Source organism: Chiloscyllium punctatum, chromosome 24 (genome assembly GCF_047496795.1).
Source record: "Chiloscyllium punctatum isolate Juve2018m chromosome 24, sChiPun1.3, whole genome shotgun sequence".
Lineage (NCBI taxonomy): Eukaryota > Metazoa > Chordata > Chondrichthyes > Orectolobiformes > Hemiscylliidae > Chiloscyllium > Chiloscyllium punctatum.
The window spans coordinates 15,333,781-15,346,056 of record NC_092762.1 but is presented as its reverse complement, the minus strand read 5'-3'; the positions used below and the strand labels follow the sequence as shown (position 1 = coordinate 15,346,056).

General features: G+C 45.1%; 1 long non-coding RNA gene across 1 annotated transcript in view; it reads right to left on the bottom strand.

Annotated features, from left to right (window-relative positions):
- LOC140494372 (uncharacterized) overlaps window positions 1-7,898 on the bottom strand; it is a 28,670-nt gene extending 20,772 nt beyond the window's left edge. Inside the window, exons 1-2 of the long non-coding RNA XR_011963937.1 lie at window positions 7,767-7,898; window positions 6,699-6,813 (exon numbers count right to left, since the gene is read on the bottom strand). This is a non-coding gene — a long non-coding RNA (uncharacterized lncRNA). The remainder of the gene's footprint in view (window positions 1-6,698; window positions 6,814-7,766) is intronic.
- Window positions 7,899-12,276: the final 4,378 nt, after the last annotated feature.

Sequence of the window (12,276 nt, the reverse complement as noted above, 5' to 3'; positions counted from 1 at the left end):
TCTCTGTTTGGCTTGTCCTATAATAGTGGTGTTGTCCCAGTCGAATTCATGTTGCTTGTCATCTGCCTGTGTGACTACTAAGGGTAGCTGGTCGTGTCGTTTCGTGGCTAGTTGGTGTTCATGGATGCGGATTGTTAGCTGTCTTCCTGTTTGTCCTATGTAGTGTTTTGTGCAGTCCTTGCATGCGATTTTGTACACTACATTGGTTTTGCTCATGCTGGGTGTCAGGTGTGTTGTTGTCTGAGAGTGGCTGTTGGTTTGTGTGCTGTTATGAGTCCTTGAGATCGCAGTAGTCTGGCTGTCAGTTCCGAAATGTTCTTGATGTATGGTAGTGTGACTAGTCCTTTGGGTCGTGGCATGTCTTCATTCTGTTGTCTTTCCCCGAGACATCTGTGGATGAAATTGTGTGGAGTTTGACCCCACCCCACAGCTCACCAATAGGAAAAACAACACACTGAGAAACCTACAAAAAAAATGGACAGATAAGCAGGTTTGACCGTCAGAGTGTGAAACCTGAAAGCAACAACACCCCCAGACTCTATGGACTACCTAAAGTGCACAAACCAGCCATCCCACTCAGACCCATAGTATCACTACCAGGGACACCATCACACAAACTGGCTAAAGAACTACAGCAGAAACTGAAACACCTGATCAGTGGATCCAGACACTCTGTACAGACAACACAGGAATTCTTGGACATCATCAGAAATATACACATAGACAAGGAAGAAACTATGGTCTCATTCGATGTAACGGCACTGTTCACCTCTATCGACAAAACCCTAGCCAGAGAAACAATTGCCAACCTGCTGGACAGACACAACAGACAACAAGACGGGGAACCTATCAACAAAGACTCCATACTCAAACTACTGGACCTGTGCCTCACAACACACTTCACATTCAACAACCAAATATATGAACAAATCAACGGCACCCCCATGGGCTCACCCATCTCTGGACTCATAGCAGAAGCGGTAATGCAAAGGTTAGAACAAACCGTCTTACCGCAAATTCACTCAAAATCTGGGTCAGATATGTGGATGACACCTTTGTAATCATTAAAAACACAGAAATAGAGAACAAACACCAGATCATCAACGCCACACTCACAGGAATCCGATTCACTAGAGAGGAAGAAAAGGACAACCAACTCCCATTCCTAGACGTGATGGTACAGAGAACACCAAACGGAGAATTCACCACAAAGGTTTACAGGAAAGCCACACACACAGACCAAGTCCTGAACTACGAAAGCAACCACCCCAACACACACAAAAGAAGTTGCATCAAGACACTATTCAAAAGGGCCGCAACACACTGCAGTACACCAGAACTGCAAAAAGAGGAAGAAGAACACCGATACAATGTATTCGCCAAAAACGGATACCCCCACAATTTCATTAGGGATTATCTGTATGGATTTGCTAGACGACTGTCCTAACAATTTTGATGAGGGCAGTGCAGATGATGTGGTTTATATGGAGTTCATTAAGGTCTTTGACAAGGTCCCACATGGAAGGCTGGTCCAAAAGGGAAGAGCCCATGGGATCCAAGGTAAGTTGGTAAATTGGCTCCACAATTGGTGGAGGGTTGGTTTTCTGATTGAAAGCCTTTGCCCAGCGGGTGTACCACAGGGATCTGTGCAGGAGCCATTGCTGTTCCTTATGGACATTAATCACTCGGATGTGAAAGCAGAAGGTAACATTAGTAGGTTTGCAGCTAACATGAAAGGTGAGGGTGTTGTCCACAGTGAGGGGGATGGACTCAGGCTGCAGTCTGATATCGATCAGATGGTAAACTGAGCAGAGTAATGGCAGACAGAGTTTACTTCTGATCACTGTGAGGTAATGCATTGTGGGAAGTCTAATAAATGAATGATATACATCATGAATGGTAGGTCCTCCTGGAGTACTGAGGAATACAGGGACCTTGGTGGGCAAGTCCCTGGATGTCTGAAGGTGTCAGCACAGGTAGACAGGGTGGGGAATACGCCTGAACTGGGAACAGGAGGGGGACCCACATCCTGGTGGGGAACGTTGCTGGAGCTGCTCGAGAGGATTTAAACTCATCTGGCAGGGCTGTGTGACCCCAAAGAGTTGTAAGGCCAGAAAGAAAGTTGAGGCTGGTACAAATGTTCAAGAGAGGAATATAAGTAGACAAGGCAGGCAAGAACATAGCAGACAATTATGGAAAATTGGTGGATTAAACGGCAGTTATTTCAATGCAAAGGCCAAGACAGATAAGGCAGATGAACCCAGAGCATGGATGGGAACATGGGATTGGGATCCCATAGATATTACAGAAACACAGCTGAGGGAGCAACAGGACCAGCAGCTCAATGTTCCGGAGAATACAGGAAGGATAGAACAGGAGGCAAATCAGGAGGAGAGCGGGTGGGTTTGATTGGGGGAAACATCCCAGCAGTACCTCGAGGGAGTATTCATGTCGGATCGCCCAGTTAAACGATATTAGTGGAACTGAGAAATAAAAATTGGTCATTAGTTTTCTACGGTCGGACTACAGCGATAGGCAATGGGAGATGGAGGAGCAAATATGTCAGGAGATTTCAGATATCTCTTAGAATAATAGGGTTGGAATGATAGGGGATCTTAACCGTTCCAAACCTGGACTGGGATTGTTACTAAGTTAAGCATTTGGATGGAAGGAATTTGTTAAGTGTGTTCTGAAAACTCCAAGTCATTACGTAAATGGCCCAACTGGAGAATGGGGCTAAACCTGACCTCCCCTTGGGAAACAAGGTCGGGAACGGGACTGAGGTGTTAGTGGGGGAGCACTTTGGAAAGTTACCACAATTGTATTAGTTTGAAAATAGTGATGGAAAAGGACAGGCCTGGTCCACAAGTTAAAGTTATTCAATGGAGCAAGATAGTATTAGACAGGAATTTTTAAAGTAGATCTGGGTCGGCTATTTGCAGATAAAGGGAATTCTGGCAAGTAGGAATATTTTAAAACCGAGACAAAAGGAGCGTTCAGCGCCAGCGTGTTCCTGTTAGTGTGCAGCTCAATTCTGACTGAATTAGGAAACACTGGCTGAGATTCGAGGCTGTGGTCAAGAAAAAAGGGGTCACATGTCAGATATAACTGGCTGACTCAAGGGAATCCCTTCAGGAGCATCCGGGCTGTAGAAATACACTTAGGATGGAAATCAGGAATGTAAAAAGGGGACACGAGATCGCTTTGGCAGAGAAAGTTAAGGAGAATCCAAAGAGACTCTACAAGTGTATTAAGAGCAAAAGAAGAGCTCGGGACAAACCCGGTCTCCTTAATGATCAATGAAGGCAACAAAGTGTGAAACTACAAGATCCAAAACAAATATTTCACTTTGGAACTTACTGTGGATAAAGACTGGGGCGCTCAGGGAACTAAACAGTGTTTGGCCTGACCACTTTTGGAATACTGTGTGCAATTCTGGTCTCAATGCCATCGGAAGGATGTCGTGGAACATGAAAGGGTTCAGAAGAAATGACCAAAGACGTTGCCAGGGTTGGAGGGTTTTTACTTCAGGGAAAAGCCTGAATAGGCTGGGGCTGTTTTCAGTTGAACATGGGAAGCTGAGGAGTTAACCGATAAAGGGTGTTTAAAATCATGGTGGTCATCGACAGGGTCAATAGACAAGGTCATTTCCCCAGGCGAGGGAAACTTTTCAAAGGGGTCTAAAGGACAACTGGCTCCCACAGAGTGGATGGAATAAGCTGCCAGAGCAAATAGTGGAGGCTGATAGAAATACATTTAAAAGGCATGTGGATGGGTGTATGAATAGCAAGGGTTTAGAGGAATATTGGGAAAATTGTGGCAAATGTGACTAGAAACGTCATGCAGGAGTTGGTCCGAAGGGCCTGTTTCCGTGCTGTACATCTCTATGACTCAATGTCTTGAAATGAGTCCACATTATAGAAAAGGAGGTGCTGGAGGTTTTAAAATGCAAAGGTAGATAAATCCCCAGGACCTGATCAAATGGATCTCAGGACACTGTGGGAAGCTGGTGAAGAAATTGTCGGGCCCCAAGCAGAGATATTTGTAACATAGAGAGCTGTGTGTGATAGGCTGTTAGACTGGAGGGTGGCATTGTGGACATGAAGAAGGTTTTCTGAGATTACAAAGGGATCCTGATTAAATGTGTGAATGAATGGCTGAAAAACTGTAGATGGAGTTTAATCTGAATAAATGCAAGGTAATGCATTTTGTGCAACAAACACGGGCAGGGCTCATACAATTAATGGCAAGGCCTTCAGTGGTGTTATAGAACAGAGGGACCTCAGTGTTCAGCTACATAATTCTTTGAAGTTTGTAACATGGAGAGACAGGATAGTTTTAAAAAGGTGCTTGCCTCACTTGCTTTAATTGCTCAGTCCTTTGGATATAGGAGTTGGGAAGTCGCATTGAGATTATACAGGCCATTGGTGAGTCCTCTTCTGGAATACTGTGTCCAGTTCTGGTCGCCCAGTTATAGGAAGGATATTATTAAGTTGGAAAGGGTTGGGAGGAGATTTACTGGGATGTGGCTGGGTACGAAAGGCTTCAGTATAAAGAAAGGCTGAATAGGTTGGTATTTTTCACTGAAACCTGAATGTTGACAGATGACCTCATAGAAGTTTATAAAATCATGAGGGGGATCGATAGAGTTAATGGGAGTTGTCTTTTCCCATGGACAGGGGAGTTTCAAGACAAGGCACTACATTTTTAAGTTTAGAGGAAAGACATTTTTAAAAAAGACACGAGAGGCACATTGTTACACAGAGGGTGGGTTGTGTGTGGAATGAACTTGCCAAGGAAGGGGTGAACATGGGGACAATAACAATGTTTAAAAGACATTTGGATTAGTACAGAAATAGGAAAGGTTTGAAGGGATGTGATCCAGGAACAGGCAGGTGCGATGAGATCAGTTTTAGAGTATGGTTAGCGTTAACCAAAGAGTACGGTATGACTCTGACTATGATTGTAATGTTATGTCATCAATTAAGAAAGGCTGCAAGAGAAAGCCAGGGAACTACAGACTGATGAGCGAGACATCAGGGTGGGTCAGTTGTTGGAGGTCATTCTGAGAGGTAGGTCTTACATGCATTTGGAAAGATAAGGCCTGATTACGGACAGCCAGCATGACTTTGTGCATGGGAAAACATGTCCCACAATCTTGACTGGAGTTTGCTCAAGATGTGACCAAAAAGATAAAAGATAGACTAAAACAAGAGCAACAGACGTTGTTTCTGGCTTCTGCAAGCCCTTGTTCAGGGTGTAGCATGATACATTGGTTAGTAAGGGTAGATCACAAGGGATCAGGGAGAGCTCACCAACTGGATACAAAATGGGATGACAGTGGGAGACAGAGGGTGGAGGGAGAGGGTGGTGGCAGAGGGTTGTTGTTCAGACTGGAGGCCTCTGACCAGCAGTGTGCTGTAAGGATTGGTGCTGGGACCACTGTTGTGCACCATTTACATAAACAATTTGAGTGAAAATACAGGAGTCCCTGTTCGTATGTTTATGGATACCAAGATGAGTGGAAGAGTGGGCAGGGAATATAATTATCGAAGGGGATGTTAATCAACTGGGCCAAGGAATGAAAGATGGAGTTTAATTCAGGTGTTGGATTTAGTTAAGACAAACCAGGGAGGACTCATACGGATAATAGTTGGGCCCTGGGCAGTGCTGTCGAACAGAGAGAGACCAAGGGGTGCAGTTACATTGTTCCGTGGACTGGCATCACAGGGCGACAGGGTGTTGAAAGCAGCAATTGGCACACTTGTCTTCATTGGTCAGAGCATTGAGTACATGAGTTAGAGATATTGGTAACACTGTCGTCAATATTTCTCCTGGGCAGAGGAGGCCACAGGGCGACGTTATAAAGGTTTATGAAACCATGTATGATCTAAGTAAGGTGAATTGACAAGGGTAGGTGAGTCCAAAGCTAGAGGCATAAATGTGGGGTGAGAGAGCAAGGATTTAAAGAGGGAGCTGAGGGGCAACATTATCCACAGAGGATGGTGCATAGACGGAATGGACTGCCAGAGGAAATGGTAAAAACAAGTACAATTTCAACATTGAAAAGACACTCGGGCAGGTACATGGAGAGGAGAAGGTTTGAAGTGGTATGGGCCAAACACAGGCAAACACGACTCATTCCATTTAGGAAACCTCGGCTGAAGAGTCATGCCGTACAGAAACAGACCCGATGTCTCCAGTTATTGGAGGAGGAGACTATCGAGACAAGGCATGTTGTAGAGACTGAAGCAAGTTACAGTGATACGGATGGTCATCTGGACTGGAGGTTTCAAATATGTGAAATAATTGGTGAGAGGGGAGGAGATGACAGAGATAGGAACTGTTATAGGAGTTAGAATGATTGAAGACACTGGTCCTCAATACAAGCCATAGATACAGTGTTGGAGAGGGAATAGGGAAGAGAAAGATCCCAGGCAGCATTACCACCCTCTCGTGGGAGGCCTGCTTTCCCCTCAGTTGTTCTGATGCTCCCTAAGAAAGCACAGGCCTGGACTGATACCTGGGAACTCCCGATGCTGTCTCATTACAACAAAACCTGCAGCAGGCGTGGTGATTGAGCCTGGGGTGTGTTTGTACTGTGCTCCCCCTCCAGCACTTTCTCTATGTCATGTCTTGTTAGCTGATGTTTGGATCCCCCTTATTACTTTCTGCTCTGTGCACTGGAATGATCTTACCTGGCAGCAGGATGTATTGAAGACTCCCGACCTCCCTGATTTGTCTTTCTGGCTGACCATCCATCGTCCCAACCAGCAGTTGGCAAGTCTATTGAGTCAGGAACTCCATGAGTACCTGTAGAAGACACAGAAATAGGCAGAATGGGAAATTAGACTCATGCTTTGAGGGTTACACATATAGAATGGCACTGAGCCCACAGAGATCTGGAAAATCCCAGTCTCCATTCCTGACCTGTGCTGCCTCATCTCTCTGGAGTGGAGAATTCTGTTGGCTCATGGTCTGGAGTAGCTTCAAATGTGAGAGACGCTGACAGAGGCAGCAATTAGACCCACACAGTGAGGGATACCACATGGAGAGGTACTGAGTCACATCACCAGAGTGCCGGATCAAACAAGTGTGCAGGAAGAAAGGGTTTTGATTCATGTTGCAATGGGATATACAAACTGTGAGCAGGCGAAGTGGTGGCCTAGTAGCATTATTGTGTGACAATTTATACAGAAACTCAGCAAGTGTTCTCTGGACACAGGTTCAAATCCCGCCATTGCAAATGATTGAGTGTGAAGTAAATGCTTCAAAAACGATGTAATTAAAAACCTGTAAGTGAGTATTAAACAATTACTGAAGTTAAGAAACATCCATCGGGTGCATTCCTGTCTTTAGTGAAGCAATCTAAGATGTGACTGGGATATCACAGGTATTACAGAACAACAGCTGAGGGAGGGACAGGACAGGCAGCTCAATGTTCCAGGGGACAGATGCTGCAGGAAGGACAGAAGGGGAGCTGAGAGAGGAGGAGAGCTGCTGGTTCTGATGGGGTGAAACATCCCAGCAGGACGGAGAGAGGATATTCCTGCAGGATCGCCCAGTGAAGCTGTGTTCGTGGAATTAATCAATAACAATGGGGCTTCCCTTTCCTCTGATTGTTCTACAGACCCCGATAACCCCGCCCTCCTGCTCCTTGACCTTCCCAAGATGGCGGCCCTGAGGCCCGCGCTCCCTCTTCCCTCAAACAAATGGCGGCCGTGACCCTGGGCCCCTTCCCTGATCAGAGACCGCCACCTCCTTACCCGGGCCTGGAGGGTCTTTTTCGAGATTTTTTAACCTTTACTTGTGAATTCTCTCCGCTCCTTTCTCCCAGCGAGGCTCTGAGCACCGCTCTCTGAAGCCGCTCGCAGCCGCTGCCGGAGAAATCAGCTCCATTTCTCTCTGCACTGACCAATGTGACATTGCGCATGCTCTGCATTGAAACCAAACTGCGCGTGCGTCTGAGGTTATTAGTGAGTTCATAGATAATATTCATAACTGCACAGACTGATGGGTAAAATATTAGTCATTAACAATTGTTTTGTCAAGTTACAGTCATAGAGATGTCTAACATGCAAATAGATTGTCTGGTCCAAATCAACCATACCGGCCAGGTATGTAAATTACTAATCGTTCTGGGAGTTTGAAAAGAAGTTTCTTACTCGAGTTGTGTAAATCGATTGGAAATATGTACATTATCAGATTTACATTTCAACTACAGGATTTCTTAAAATCTCACATTGATTTATGAGAGAGATTTAATGCTCCACTATATCATGAGAATGATCAATCCTGCAAAATAGTTTGCTCTCTGACCAATCTTGAAGCGCTCACTCCCGAGAATGCTTTGGCCCCTCTCCTCATTCACTCTGGTTAGAGGACCGGCCGCTACTCGGTCCTCCTGTTCCGCCCCTTCCTCCCAATTGCAGAGTTGATTCAGGTGTGACTTCGCAGGCAAGGGACAAAGGAAGTTCGAGTCGATGTTTTGTGACGCGGTGAAAATATCCCGAATCTTGGACCGAGAGGCCTGGGTTCAATTCACAGCTTGTGCAGATATGTGTAATAACAACTTTAGCAGGTTCATTCGGAAAACTAAGGGAAGTCAGGAACAGTGAAAACAAGAGAAAATGCTTTCAATGTGATGGGGCTTTCAATGCTCAGATGATTTGACTCTTTACCAAGCGTTTCAGGGTCCCAGTACAGACTATTGCACTGCTCTTCGTGCGCAGCCAGATACCACGATTGTAGGGCAAAGTGGTGGGATATAGAGGTGCTTTTCTGGAAGGCGCTCGGTTTTTGTGGTGAAAACAGTTGAGAAGGAGTCGGGTTTTGTATGGAGCTACCTGTCCCCCTCCTGTTGCAGCCTCTTATTATTGCTCTGACTCTACCTCGTACATGGAGAAAGTGAGGACTGCAGATGCTGGAGATCAGAGCTGAAAAATTTATTGCTGGAAAAGCGCAGCAGGTCAGGCAGCATTCTGTACCTCGTACATGTTTGGTAGAGATCAGTGACATTTCGTAAGCCCACAATACAAGATCCATCACTCTGTTTAAGTCAGTAAAAATCACTTGTAGCACAATAGTCAGAGAACAATACAGCGCAGAACAGGCTCTTCAGTCCTTGATGTTGCGCCAACCTATGAACTATTCTCAGCTCATCCCCCTACACTATCCTGAAATCACCCATGTGCTTATCTAAAGGATTGTTTAAATCTCGCTATAGTGGCTGAGTTAACGACATTAGTAGGTAGTGGATTCCATGCCCGAACCACTCTGAGTAAAGAACCTGCCTCTGACATCTGTCTTAAATCTATCACCCCTCAATTTGTAGATATGCCCCCTTATACACACTAATGTCTTCATCCTAGGAAAAAGACTTTCACTGTCTACCCTATTGTCGGACTCTGGCTCAATTTACTAACTTACTTTCTTCTATGTGTGAGCCAAGTCCTGCGTGTTCTTTAAAATGAAGCAATAGGAGAAGGTATTCAGTGTCACACTTCTTGAGTTTATTTTACAGTAAGTGGATAAAGCATACAGAGCTCTGGGTCTCGACCTTTCCGTCCCTGACAAACTATACAGTGTGTCAGTTCAGAAAAATACCACACCCTTGTCCCTGACCCAGTCTTTTTATATAGTAAAAAATATCATGCAGTCACTGAGGTGGGATTATCTTCTGATTGGTTGTTAGTCTGACTCCATTCTCTGCCTCCTTCCATTCCCGGATGTTCGACCCCACGTGACCTTGTTTTGCGTGCGAAACGGAGTACCACGTGAACCCATTTTGCCCGCGATACGGAGGACCATGTGACCTCCCTGCACGCCTCCGGCACGTGAAACAGTGCATCACGTGACCTTGTTTTGGAACGGTGCGATGCACCACGTGACCTTATCCTGCACGCGCATGTAACGGAGCGTCCTCAAAGGCCTCCGAATGCCGAGTATACTTACAGTGGCAGCCAGCCATATACTTATAAGTAAGCCATATATTTACACTATCTAAGCCTCTGATCATCTTGTTTGTCTCTATCAAATCCTCTCTTTGCCTTCTTCTTGCCAATGAGAACACGTTCAATTCTCTCAACCTTTCCTCATAAGAACTTCCCTCCAGAACACACGACATCCTGGTAAATATCCTCTGTGCCTTTTCCAATGCTTCCACATCCTTCCAGAAATATGGGCACCAGAACTGCACACAATATTCCAAATATGGCCACACCAGTGTTTTGGATAGTTGCAGCATGATATTGCGGCTCCAGAACTCAATCCATCTACGAATGAAATCTAACACACTGTATGCCGCCTTAACAGTACTGTACACCTGGGTGGCAACTTTCAGGCATGTATGTATGTATATGGCCTCCAACATCCTTCTGCACATCTACACTACCAAGAATCTTTCCATTGACCCAGTACTCTGCCTTCCTGTTATTCTTCACAAAGTGCATCACATCACATTTAGCTGCATTGAACTCCATTTGCCACATTCAGCCCAATTCTACAGTTTATCCAAGTCCCCCTGCAACCTGTAACATTCTTCCACACGTCCACTACTCCACTGACTTTGCTGTCGTCTGCAAACTTACTAATCCATCCACCTATGCCTGCGTCTAAGACTTTTATAAAAATGACAAATAGCAGTGATCCCAAAACAGATCCTTGTGGAACACCACTAATAACCGCACTGGAGGCTGATTATTTTCCATCATCCACCACTCGCTGCCTTCTTTCAGAAAGCCAGTTTCTAATCCAAACTGCTAAATCACACTCAATTCCATGTCGCTGCATTTTCTCTAACAGCCGACCATGTGGAACCTTATCAAAGGCTTTACTGAAGTCCATGTATACCGCGTCAACTGCCCTACCCTCATCTATATGCTTGGTCACCATCTCAGAAAACTCAATGAGATTTGTGAGACACGACCTGCCCTTGACGAAACCATATTGATGATCTGAAATCATATTGTTGTTTGCCAGATGATTACAAATAGTGTCTCTTATAATCCTTTCCAAAACCTTTCCTACGACAGAAGTAAGGGTCACTGGTATATAATTTCCTGGGTCATCTCTACTGCCCTCCTTGATCAAGGGTATAACATTTGCAATCATCCAGTCCTCTGGTACTGAACTTGTAGGCAATGACAGCTCAATATCAAAGCCGAAGTATTTGCTATCTTCTCCCTAGCTTCCCAGACAATCTACAGATAAATCCCATCTAGCCCAGGGGACTTGTCTACTTTCAATCCTTCCAGAATTGATAGCACCTGTTCGTAACTAACCTCTATCCTTTCTAGTCCAACGTCTTCTACCTCATTATTATCTACAATATTCTAATTTTCATAAGTGAAAACCAATGAGAAATGTTCGTTTAGCACCTCTCCGATTTCCACAGTGTCCACACTCAACTTCCCACTTCTGTGTTTGTTTGGCCCGATTCCGACCCTATCCTTTCTTCCTCACATACCTATAGAAAGCTTTAGGGTTCTCCTTTATTCTATTCACTAAAGACTGCTCGTGTCCTCCCTTTGTTCTTCTTAACTCTCTTGAAATCCTTCCTAGCTGATCTGTAAGTCTCCATCGCCACATCTGTACCATTTGCCTCATCAAAACATAATCCTCCTACTTCTTCTTAACAAGAGATGCAATTTCTGTGCTAAATCACGGTTCCCTTACCTTATCACTTCCTCCCTGCCTGACAGGGACATACCTATCAAGGACACGCAATATCTGTTCCTTAAACCAGCTCCACATTTCCATTGTCTGCATCCACAGCATTTCGGTACTCCATCCTATGCATCTTAATTCCTGCTTAATCGCATTATAATTGCCACTGCCCCATCGATAAGTCTTCACCTTGACACATACCTATCCCTTTTCATTGCCAAACTAAACATAACTGAATGATGAGTATAGTGTGATATTGATCAGATGGGCCAATGGGCTGAGGACAGGCAGATAGGATTTAATTTAGATAGATTAGGTTTGGATGTCTGGTTGGCATCGACAGGTTGGACCGAAGAAGTGATTGATGTCAGCGGCAGACCAATGGAAAGGCAGGGGAGGAGCTTGAGGACCTGGCGGGGCAGTTGGTCCTCCGGCCAATCAGTGAATGAGGGCGGGACTAGACTATATCACGTGATCATCCTCGCAGTGAGCGCGGATGTTCGGAATGTGTGTGGGCGGAGAGCTGTCGGTAAGGAAAGAAATAAACAGCAGGAAGCGGGAGGGAAATGGTGTTGGTATGGTCTGAGAGGTTTTACAATCATTTGGTAC